Raw genomic sequence first — 13,055 nt, 5'->3', positions numbered from 1 at the left:
ATCTTATTACAGAATTACCAATACTAAGCAACATATTGTATATTGACCATATATAGTTATAGCATCCCCTCCCCCAATTATTTAAAGACAACCTTGACATGCTATAGCATTCATATTAACTTCTTTAGGGGGAGGAGAAAGCAGAATGTTTCCTGGTTGGGGAAGTATCTCAGGGGAATAGAAAGAAAGGAAAGCTAAAGATGGAAGAGAGATGTAATTCAGTTGTTATCCTCTGTGTGTATCCTTCTTGACTATCCTAGCAGAATAGGAATACCATGTCTGTATCAAAGCAGCTTGATTTCAGTATTTCTATTGTACTGTTTTCCTGGGCAAGGTATACTATTACTTCTAATCATTTTGTTGTGAATTTGTCTGGCACTGTTCTCACAAAATTTGTCAGGTCTTCCAGTATAAGATACTCTATTGGTATTATGGATGGTTGAGGAACAATAGCAGCTCTTATTTTATTTAAGGGCACTGATACATCTGCAGGGCTAAGGCGAGCTGGGTATAGTAACGCCTCACTTAAAGTTGTCCTGGTTAATGTTGTTTCGTTGTTACATTGCTGATCAATTAGGGAACATGCTCGTTTAAAGTCGTGCAATGCTCCCTTATAACGTTGTTTGGCAGCCGCCTGCTTTGTCCACTGCTTGCAGAAAGAGCAGCCCGTTGCAGCTGGCTGGTGGGGGCTTGGAATCGGGGTGGACTAGCAGCCCCCGAATCTGCTTCCCGCTCCCCTAAGTTCCCTGTGCAGCAGCTGCCTAGCAGGCTATCAACTGCCAGCAGTTCAGTTGTCCCTCCCCCCAGTGCCATGTGCTGCTCCTGCCCTCTGCCTTGGAGCTGCTCCTGCTTGCTGTGCGGTGGTGGTGGGGAATAGGGGGGCTAATGTCAAGGTGTCCCCCCCTGCCCCTGCTCCCCGCTTACCCCATCTCCATAGAGCAGGTGGGGACACAACAGGGCTCAGGACAGAGGGAGCTTGCTAGCAGCAGCTGCTGTCTCAACTTGCTGATTTACTTAAAAAGGCAGTGTACTTAGAGTGGGGTCAGCGTACTTAAAGGGGCAGTGCGCATCTCTCTCTCTCTCTCACACACACACACACACACACACACACACACACACACACACACACACACACACACACACACACACACACACACACACACACACACACACAGTATGTCTCTGTCTTCCATGCTGTCTCCCCTCCCTCCATTTGTTCTGCCTCGTAGAGTGTGAGGCTACGTTAACAACAATGGGTTAACCCTTGAGGGCTCAGCTGAGTGCTAGTTCATCATTGAGCACTAAGGCATTCCCTGGGAAATATCCCACCCTCTGACTCCACCACCTCAACCAAGCTTCACAATCATCATAGCTGTGTACAGTATTAAATTGTTTGTGTAAAACTTATACTGTGTGTGTGTGTGTGTGTAAATGAGGGGTTTAGGTTCCAGGGAATTTTTTTTCACCAGATAAGACTGATATCTATCTATCTATATATAGATATATAGATATATATAGATATATATTAGTCTTTTATCTGGTGAAAAAAATTTCCCTGGAACCTAAACCCCTCATTTACATTAATTCTTATGGGGAAATTGGATTTGCTTAACATCGTTTCACTTAGTCGCATTTTTCAGGAACATAACTACGACGTTAAGGGAAGAGTTACTGTATAACTTTATCTCTGCATTTCCTGGGTATCTAATGCTTGAGAGTGTTTTAACGCCTACATTCAAGGAAAGTAATAAGCTCTCCAACCACTGATATGTGCCTGCAGCCTTAACTTCATTTTAACAACACTTTGTTGGTGTAGACGTTTCCTTAGTTTTTAAAACAGACATGACGTGGTACTGGTGAATGATGGAAGTTTTCGGGTTGGGGACTTCCCCTCCATTTCTCCTAGCTTCCCGAAGTTGGCAGTGTGAAAGCCACACTAATGCACATCTCCTATGGCCTCTAGGAGGGGAGCCCATTTTCTGCTGACCATAGGGCAATGGTCCCCAACATGGCGCCTGTGGGCGCCATGGTGCCCGCCGGGGCATTTATGTGCGCCCGCCTAGTGCTCAGCAGGGGAAAGAGGCCGCGGCCCTGCGGTTGCCGGGGATAGAGAACTCCAGGGCTGCGGGCGCCAGTGCTCTCTGTCTCTGGCAGGCGCGGGGCCGCGGCTTAACCAGAGAGAAGCCGTGGCCCCCTGCCTGCCAAGGACAGAGAACTCCAGGGCTGCGGGTGCTGGTGCTCTCTGTCCCCGGCAGGCGTGGGGCTGCAGCTTCTCTCTGGCTTCAAGAAGAGAAGCCGCGGCTCCCTGCCTGCCGGGCACAGAGAACTCCAGGGCTGCAGGCGCCGGTGTTCTCTGTCCCTGGCAGGCGTGGCGCCCGCCTAGTGCCCAGCAGAGGAGAGATGGCAGGGCCCCCCGCCTGCTGAGGACAGAGTACTCCAGGGTTGCAGGCTGCGCAGCTTCTCTCAGGCGTCTCTCTGCACTGTCCAGAACTGCCGCCAAAAAAACCACCAACAACAAAAAACGCTCCGCCTCTGCAGAATGGACAGAATGCTGCCCCGTAGCATGTGCTGACACAGGCACCTGCTTGCTCCACTGGTGCCTGGAGCCGGCCCTGTGTGTGAGTATTCTTCCTGCACTGATACTGCTGTTTTCTTGTGCTTTGCAATTTATTATTTTTTTTAACATTTTGCTCCAAAATGAGTGGTTCAAATAAGAGACAACGTACGTAGTATTTCAACCCAGAGTGGGGAGAATATTAAATGTTTTTCATATTATTTAATGTACAAATACAAAATAAGCCTTGAAAAATTGTTGATGCCCGCCACACTCTTCTGAAAACATGAATGTGCTACTGGCTGCAAAAAGGTTGGGGACCATAGGAATAGAGCTGTTCTCAGACAGTTGTATCACTTGCTTGGCAAAGCTAATGAAACTTGCCAGGGTCCCACAATCTCTGTGAGCTTTAGGAGGGCATGGGTGCTTCCAAACTCTCATTCCAGAAGCCCTATTCCTATGGACCGATCATATGCACTGAGAACTTGGGGGAACAGGCTTTTGTTGAGAGAGCTGCAGGGATTATTGAGGGCTGGTAAGGAAGCTAAGGAGCAGCTCAGCATGAGAAGAGGATGGGGAGAGAAACACTAGTATTCCCCTTGTTTCTGCAGCTGGTGAACCTCTTGGCTTGTAGCAACAATATCCCAGTGAAGCAGAGAGATATGATCCGTATTTTACAGATGGGGAAGCTAAGTCACAGAGGTGGTGACTTTCCCAAAGTCGCTAAGGAAATTCTTGGCAGTAGAGCTGGGATCTGGGTCTTTAATCACATGACCAGCATTCCTTCTCCTTCAGGAAAAAACAAGGATGCAAGTATGCAACATTTCCAGGGAAATGAATCCCCTGGGAAGAGAGCTGATTGCTGTGGGCCATTAACTGACAAGAAATCCTGTAAGTCAAGACCATTATTACTGTTCGACTAGAATATGGTTTTATTAGCTAGTATCTTTCATATTCTAGGCACTTAACAAAGCAATGAGCTCTATACTTCCTGTGCTGTGACTGCTGCAGGTAAATGCGTCAGCCCTCCTGCACTCGGCAATAGCTCACGTGTAGCTGTGGATGTTAGCAGCTGTTTTACTGAGAGAGTAAAGGTCAGCGGGGACAAGGTCACTCCCTACCCTGATTGAACAGGGCCGTGGCATCTATAACTTGCGCCTGAACAGAGACTAGGAACGGGCCTAGGGGAACTTGCTTTGACATCTCAGGTTCCTCAAACACAATGGTAAAAATCCCATTCCCCTGCCTGGATCATTGTGTTGTGTATATTGATGGCTCTCAGTCTGTCTCTTGAAAGAGTAAATGGTTGAACAAGGGGTTGCACTTTGACTTTGAAAGACCATTTTGACAATCAGCTACAGTAATGTGCTGTGCCTGACCGTGCTCTGGCCCTAACGGTTTGTTAGAAATGTTGTAGTGCTTGGTGTATGTTTATGCGTATAACCCCGTGTCTTATAATGAACCTAGGAATTATCCTGTTTTGCTGACACACTTTCACTGAAACAATGAGTTAAGCAGTGCTTGCTGTACGTTACACATGAATGGGTGGTTTCTTGAATGTACAAGTACTGTGGTGCTGCATACTTAAAGTACTGGGTGCTTTGAGTCCTACTATGCATTCTGCAGTATGTGCCGTGAGCTAGTGAAGATATATTTTTAAAAAATGGAATTTTATTGGCTGACAGAAGCAGTGGAAAAAATGTACAAGAGGACAATACAATGCAAACATAAATTAATCAAATGGAACGTTAAATATAGAAAGGCAGAAAACAGCTCTGTCCATTACAGTGCAGAAATACAATCCAGTTTGGCTACACATACACCAACCATGCCTCTCATAGGTCAGTGTATGTGAAGCTGTGGTTGTTCTTACTGTCCCCCAGCATGCAGTGGTAGGGATGTGTGACCCATGGTGCCAGCTGGATTGTTGGAGGGGTGTAGGGAGCTACCATCGTGGAGTTCTCCAGAATTGCAAAGGGTAGGGAGTCCATGATTGTTGGACATGTAGGTCAGCCTAGAGTCTGCAGTATTTGTGTTTGCTGCCTGAGAATCCCCATTGTGTCCTGGTGCACCTCCCTCTCTTTTTCCTGATCTGGATACAATTTAATGTTGATACATGCAAAGTAATGCACATTGGAAAGCATAATCCCAACGATACATATAAAATGATGGGGTCTAAATTAGCTGTTACCACTCAAGAAAGAGATCAATATCTGGCTTTAAGACTAAGCTTGATAAATTTATGGAGGGGATGGTATGATGGGATAGCCTAATTTTGGCAATTAATTTGGCAATTGATCTTTGATTATTAGCAGGTAAATAGGCCCAGTGGTCTGTGATGGGATGTTAGATGGGTTGGGATCTGAGTTACTACAGAGAATTCTTTCCTGGGTGCTGGCTGGTGAGTCTTGCCCACATGCTCAGGGTTTAACTGATCGCCATATTTGGGGTCGGGAAGGAATTTTCCTCCAGGGCAGACTGGCAGAGGCCCTGGAGGTTTTTCGCCTTTCTCTGCAGCATGGGGCACGGGTCACTTTCTGGAGGATTCTCTGCAGCTTGAGGTCTTCAAACCACAATTTGGGGACTTCGATAATTCAGACATAGGCTAGGGGTTTGTTATAGAAGTGGATGGGTGGGATTCTGTGGCCTGCATTGTGCAGGGGGTCAGACTAGATGATCATAATGGTCCCTTCTGACCTTAAAGTCTATGAGTCTATGAATCTTGGAGTCATTATGGCTAGTTCTCTGAAAACATCCACACAATGTGCAGCGGCAGTCAAAAAAGCGAACAGAATGCTGGGAATCATTAAGAAAGGGATAGAAAATAGGACAGAAAATATCATGTTGCCTCTATATAAATCCACGGTACGCCCACATCTTGAATACTGTTTGCAGATGTGGTTGCCCCATCCCAAAAAAGATATGTTGGAATTGAAAAGGGTTCAGAATAGGGCAACAAAAATGATTAGGGGTATGGAACGGCTTCCTTATGAGGAGAAATTAATAAGACTGGGACTTTTCAGCTTGGAAAAGAAACGGCTAAGGGGAGATATGATTGAGGTCTATAAAATCATGACTGGTGTAGAGAAAATAGATAAGGAAGTGTTATTTACTACTTCTCATAACACAAGATCTAGGGGTCACCAAATGAAATGAATAGGCAGCAGGTTTAAAACAAATAAAAGGAAGTATTTCTTCACACAACGCACAGTCAACCTGTGGAACTCCTTGCCAGAGAATGTTGTGAAGGCCAAGACCATAACAGGGTTCCAAATAGAACTAGATAAATTCATGGAGGACAGGTCCATCAGTGGCTGTTAGCCAGGATGGGCAGAAATGGTGTCCCTAGCCTCTGTTTGCCAGAAGCTGGGAATGAGTGACAGGGGATGGATCACTTGATTACCTGTTTTGTTCTTTCCCTCTGGGGCACCTGGCACTGGCCACTGTTGGAAGACAAGATACTGGGCTAGATGGACCCTTGGTCTGACCCTGTAGGGCCATTCTTATGTTCTTATTGATTCTTGGCTCTTTCTCCATTTTCTCCTGTCCTCGCTATCTCTCTCCATGCTGTCTGCCATGTTGGCCTGCCAGGCCCTTTGTTCACAGTTCGATGCAGAACTGGCTTGCAGCATCTTGCTGCACATATTCTCCCTAATCCTCTTATTTCTCCTCTGCATCAGGGTCAGGCATTCTGTGGGTGTGGGGAAGATTCCCCTGAAGGCCACAATGGCAGCAGCTATAGATAAAACAGACAAATGTATTTTCTTTACCCTCACAATGGAAAGTGAAGGATATGTTTCAAAACTCTTTTCCTTCGTTCCCATTAATGTTTTTAATAGAGCACGTCTTATTGACACTTCTGCTGTGGAGTGCCTCTGCACAGCACTGCTTTCCAGCCCCAGTTATGATGAGTATCACCCATGAGGGACTGGGACGGGGGCAAGGAGAATGACATTAACATTTTCAGTTGCATGAAACAATTTGGTCCCAATATCCATGGGTACAAGCATAGGACAATGGCACTGAAAATTGGCTCTAATTTCCACAGGCGGCAGTGATTTTAGCTGATATCTCACTCCTGAGGGTGACAAAGGCACAGAGAACACAGCTGCTGCTGGGATCCAAAAGCCAATTGGGCCCGTATGCCGCTAGCCTGTTTACTGCAATGGTGCCAGCCGAACTCTGTGAAGAGTGGTGTGGGAATGCATCCTACTGTGAAGGGAGAAATAAGGCTGCCATCCCTAGAATCCTTCAGGAGAGGGCTACAGAGTATCTCCATGAAAGTTTCATTGAGATCTCCCAGGAGGGATATGAGAGACCTCAACAAACTGCTCTGCATGTGCCCACCCACTCCTTGCCTAATCTTACGGGGAATGAACAGCAGATAATAACTCTACCTCTGTTGCACCACTACCTCTTCTTGTATGAGTAAAACAATGAAAAATTGATACATGTTATGGTTCAGGGCAACTGTACCGCCAAACTGGTAACTACAAAGAAACCCCTAGAGTTGGGTGAAGGATTTCTCCTGCCAGAATCTGTTAGGGTTGGAGTTAATTCTGGTGAGCTTATTAGCATGTATCTGAAAAAGTGGGTTTTTTACCCACGAAAGCTTATGCCCAAATAAATCTGTTAGTGTTTAAGGTGCCACTGGATTCCTCATTGTTTTTGGGGATACAGACTAACACAGCTACCCCCTGATATTAGCATGTGCTTAGGTTCTTTTATCATTTTTAATATGTTTTCTCTGTAATGTGTCTTACCTGAAGAATAAAACAGGTTTGCAGAGAAAGAACTGTGTGGTACTGATAACTGTAGCAATTACACCTGTTAACCATCCCTGAAGAGAGAGCCAGCAGGTGTGCTTGGGCACCCTGTCTGCACTGGGAAAGACAGTGCAGGTGGGGAACTGTGCATCCTGGAAATACCCGGGACAAAAGGGAGAGGGACGTGTCTCTACTCCACCCAAGAGAGGCAAGAGCTGGGAGCCTAAGAGTGGGTACCCCTGATGGGCCGCCTCTTCTTGTATGAGTAAAACAACCAAAAGTTGATACATGTTATGGTTCAGGGCAACTGTACCTGTATTTCCCCTCCTGGCCTAGGCTGGGGATACTGGCTCCCTAGGGGTGGGGTAGCAGGGGGTAGGGGGACGTGGGCCTGCCCAACTCCATCGCATCCCAGCCCAGGGCCCAAACGGTGGTGGTGATGTCTGCCATTGGGTCAGCCGGAACACGCTGCCCTAGAGTCAGTCAGCATCTTAGCCGGACAGTCATCGGCTGCCCCTGAGCTACTGCCTACCTCCCCGGGGTTTGGTAGCTCTGTAATCCGCAGGTCCTCTCAGTACGCAGCTGATGGCAGTCCCGGCAACTCCTCTGCAGGGTCGGTCTCCACTGTGGGCAGGGCGCTGCAGAGCACAGATTCAGCTCCAAAGTGCCACAGCAAAGTGGAGGCGTCCATCTCCTTCCCTGGCTTCCGCTCAACTGCGCTGCAGCGCCCTCCCTTTATACTTCCTGCAAGGTACTTCCAGCGAGGAAGGGGGGCAGGTTTGACTCTGCCCACCATGGGGAGTGTAGGGATCCCTCGCTCTGCCTCACGACACCAAGCATTATTATTTTATCAACTAAAATTGATTAATAACCTAGTAAAAGCATCCTGATTGGTTAATAATTAAATCACAGTGTTTTAATATCGTGTGATGCAAAGAGCTACAGAAGACATTCAAGCCACTTGCGGCTCCTGAGCCTCAGTCTGAGTAGCACTGCTGCAATGTTAAAGGTGATAGTCACAATGACCTAGATGGTTAAATTCCTGAGAAGCCTATGTATCTAATCCAAGCTTTACATTCAAACATGAATGTCCATGGCTTGGACGGGGCCAGAGCGGATATTGGTATCCTTAGGGAGGTTAAAAATTTCCTGTAGCTAGTGAAAGAAAATTACCATGAGTTCAGGGAATGCTCAGAGGCAGGATGGGAGTCAGTCGCACAATTGGTTCTGCTCCTTATTATTATCCCAATACTCCGCCTGGAGGAGGCAATTTCTAATAAACACTGCAGATGAGTTCTGATGGCATCAACTACTTTTTTAATCATTACTTTAATTTTGTTTTGCGCTGCCTGCCTTTCGCAGCAGAGAGATTTCTCAGGAGCCAAGTGTGTATCCTCTCTGGGCTCAAAAGAATAAAGGGGAAATCTGTGTGGGTGTGAGAGAGAGAGAGAGAGAGAGAGAGAGCTCAGCATGGAGCGGGAGTGGAGACTCACAAGTCTGGGTAAGGTATTTCTAGTGCTTGTGCAGTTCTAGCTTTGCTCTCTCCGTGACATTCTGAGTAGCCGTGGCCTGCAGCACAGTTGCTGCTGTGAAGTCCTAGCTGGCTGCAAACCAGTTGTATTATTGTCCCATCCAAACAGTTTGCATGGTGGGAGTTCGTTTAAAATATCTCTTCTGGTGAATTTGAAGCTGACTAAAGGCATTGAGTTGATGGCACTGGAAGGTGGAAGCCCCCTATTTAGCCACGGGGCAGGCATAAGGAGGGCACTGGGTAGTACAGATGAAACACACTGGCAAAGTGTATGTAGTGTCCTGGGCTGAAGGGAAATAGCTGACTGCCGCTACCATCTAATCAAATTAATCCTGTACCTCAAGGGTTAGAGGTCTGTGTTGTGGTGCTGAAGGTCCTCCCTTAGTATGTGTAAGCAGAGTCAGGATGAGCTCTACCCTGATATCTGGTGGTAGATTATGGGAAGTGCAGAGTGGAAGTTTCAAGTATTCGTATTAGCATTTCAGTTATTTGCATGGGCACTCCCACCCCACTTAGCATACCGCAAAGCAGCATGGGATGGTTATTTTCACAGCTGTGGGAGCCCCAATTTCTTCGTTGTTGGGGCAGGAGGAATGAAATGTTGTCACCCTGATTGGGTAAATGGGGAACTACAAAATTGTCTTGTGATGGGGGGTTTCATTGTCAGCTGGATAGCGCTTGCTAGATGGGGCACATGGGTTCCAAAAACCATTGAAGGAGAGAGGCTGTGGACAGATATCTGTACTGGGTGGTGCAGGCTTCTTGTGTGAGCCAGAAGCACCAGTTCCACCTGTCTCTCTCTCCACTGTGGAATGTCAGAGTTTTGATTCCCTTGAGAATCTAGATACAGGTTACATGAGCTGAACTCACTGGCACTGGGGCTCCCCTTTAGACTGTTTGCTGGGAAGCCAGTGGTTCTCTGTGTTGGATCTTCGGAGTGGATACTACTAGATCCCTCTGGGTGAAGAAGATAAGGAGAAGACAGCCTTCATCTGCCCATTAGGGTTTTATCAGTTCGAACGCATGCCCCAAGGGATTTCTGGAGCACCTGCCACATTTCAACATCTTATGGAGAAAGTTGTGGGAGACATGAATTTACTGCAAGTGTTAGTTTATTTAGATGACTTGATTGTGTTTGGAAGAACTTTGGAAGAGCATGAAGAAAGACTTCTTAAAGTGCTTGATAGGTTGGAGGAGTATGGTTTGAAGCTTTCCATTGACAAATGCCAGTTCTGCAGGACCTCGGTGAAGTATGTGGGCCACATCGTGTCCCAAGAGGGTGTGAGTACTGATCCTGATAAAATAGAAGCACTCACTACATGGCCCCGTCCAAGCAACTACAGAGAACTCAAGACTTTCCTTGGGTTTAGTGGCTACTACCGCAGATTCGTGAAAAACTATGCTACAGTTGTAAAACCCCTCAATGATCTTACCAGGGGATATCAATCCAGCAAGAACAAATCTAAGACCAAGAATAAAAGGCCTTCCATGCAGAGACACTATGGCCCCTTCGAACCCTTTGGGCCACGGTGGAATGAGAGATGTGAAAGGGCTTTTCGAGAAATCATTACTTGCCTAACTCATGCCCCTGTCCTAGTCTTTGCTGACCCAAGCAAGCCATTTATCCTGCATACTGATGCCAGTTTGGAGGGTCTGGGAGCAGTACTGTACCAGGAGGTGGAAGGCAAGCGTAAGCCTGTAGCCTTTGCCAGCCGAGGACTGTCTGATAGTGAAACCCGCTATCCCACCCACAAGCTGGAGTTCTTGGCCTTGAAATGGGCCATCACTGAGAAATTTCGAGACTACTTGTATGGTGCTCAGTTCCAGGTGTGGACAGACAACAACCCACTGACTTATGTGTTAACAAGTGCTAAACTGGATGCTACAGGGCAAAGATGGGTGGCCGCTTTGGCTAGCTATGACTTCAGCATTCAATACCGATCAGGGAGAAGCAATGTAGATGCAGATGCATTGTCCAGGCGTCCACAAGCACCAGGAGTTGCTGTGATACCCACGGATGGAGTGAGAGCTATTTGCAGTGTGAGTCGCTGAGAGGCGGAGACCCATGAGAGCCTTCATGGATGCGTTGCTGAAGCTTTGGGCCTGCCCCCTGAATGCGTGCCTTCGGCTTCAGTGAACTATATTGCTTTGGACCAATCTCCCCTGCCCGTGCTTAATGCGGCTGACTGGCAGGAAGCCCAGCTGCAAGATATTTCCATTCGTGATACGTTACTTGCCAAAAGGGAGGGGCGAGGCCCAGCTGCGGTTGTTCCACCTACCCCAGAGGGCAAACTACTGATGAGAGAATGGACCAAGCTAAAACTGATTCAGGGAGTGCTACACCGTGTGACCACAGACCCTCTACAAAGGCAACGGAACCAACTAGTGCTGCCGAAAGAGTACAGAGGCCTGGCCATGAGGGCCCTGCATGATGACTTTGGACATTTAGGGATGGAGAGGACCCTGGAACTTATCCACAGTAGGTTCTATTGGCCCCGGATGGCTGAAGATGTTCGCAGGAAATGTGAGACCTGCGCTCGATGTGTCCAAAGGAAAACTCTGCCCACGAGGGCTGCATATCTGAAGAACATCACCAGCAACAAACCTCTGGAGCTGGTTTGCATTGATTTCTTGTCTTTAGAAGTGGACAAGAGGAATATTGGGAACATTCTAGTAGTGACCGACCATTATACGCGATATGCGCAGGCATATCCCACACGTGATCAGAGGGCCACCACTGTCGCTCGAGTACTGTGGGAAAAATATTTCTCAGTTTATGGATTCCCAGCCCGGATACACTCGGATCAGGGACGAGACTTTGAGAGTCACCTTCTAAAGGAGGTGCTAAGGATAGCAGGAATTAAAAAGTCGAGGACAACGCCGTATCACCCGCAGGGTGACCCTCAGCCAGAGAGGTTCAACCAAACTCTGTTAGATATGTTAGGTACTTTGCGGCCAGAGCAGAAGGCAACCTGGAGCCAACATGTTGCATTTCTGGTGCACGCCTACAACGCCACCAAGAACGACGCTACGGGAGTCACCCCATATTTCTTGATGTTTGGGCGAGAACCAAGATTACCCATAGACCTGTGCTTTGGTGTATCCGAGGATGGAGATAGCTATGAAACTCATCAGCAATATGTATCCCGACTACGAGAAAAGCTGCGGGATGCTTCACTTAGCTGCATCTGCAGCTCAGAAGAACGCAGACCGCAACAAACATCGATATGATGCTAGGGTATGTCTGCAAGAGCTCCAGCCAGGGAACAGAGTCCTGCTGCGAAATTTGGGTATTGCTGGCAAACACAAGATAGCTGACAGATGGAAGGCAATACCTTACTTGGTGATGGAAAAGCTAGGAGATCTGCCGGTCTACAAGATCAAACCTGAAGAGGGTCCAGGGCAGACAAAGACCGTGCATAGAAACCTTTTGCTCCCTGTGGGGGAATTGGTGGGCACCCCTTATGAGATGGGCCACAACAGGGCAAGTGGGCAGAATGAAGGTGCTGTACCAAAGCCGCCTTCCAACGTGGACAGCCGGCCCCCTGCAGCTAACTTACCCCTACTCAGCACATCTGAGAGTGAGTCTGAGGAGGAAGACACAACCAGGGTGTATCCTGGGATGAAGACAAGATTTCAGTCTCGATCAGCTGAATCAAAAGAGAGCACCTCCTCTTCCACCCTAAACCCCATGGCAGAAGTATTTAGGCCTATTCCTGATACCCCTGAGCCACTGGTGGGACCCCCATGTGATGTCATGCACAGGTTATTGAACAGTGGAGACATACAGGTGGAGGATGTCCTGAGCACCATCGACCCTCCACTGTTAGACCTAGAAATGCAGGGGCCTATGGCAGTATCCGAGGGGACCTCACAGGAAACCTCTCCATCCGTCACTCAAGAGGATGTCCCCCCTGCCACAGCAACAGAGATTCTCAATAGGCGAGACAGGGTAATAAGACCAGTGAAACGGTTAACTTATGATGCACCTGGGGTGACTAGTGAGGAGCCAATACATTTAGCACACAGGTTTGTGAAAGCTGAAGTGGGCTATCTGAGGCCGTTTGAAGGGGACCAGTAAGTTGGTACAGTAGGGAATGTGATTTGTCGGGACGAGAAATTCTCGGCTGTGGGGAGGATGTAAGCAGAGTCAAGATGAGCCCCACCCTGACATCTGGTGGTAGATTATGGGGAGTGCAGAGTG

The sequence above is a fragment of the Mauremys reevesii genome, linkage group 3 (genome assembly GCF_016161935.1).
Source record: "Mauremys reevesii isolate NIE-2019 linkage group 3, ASM1616193v1, whole genome shotgun sequence".
NCBI classification, from domain to species: Eukaryota; Metazoa; Chordata; order Testudines; family Geoemydidae; genus Mauremys; species Mauremys reevesii.
The sequence above is the reverse complement of the archived record's forward strand: the minus strand, read 5'-3'. Positions refer to the sequence as shown.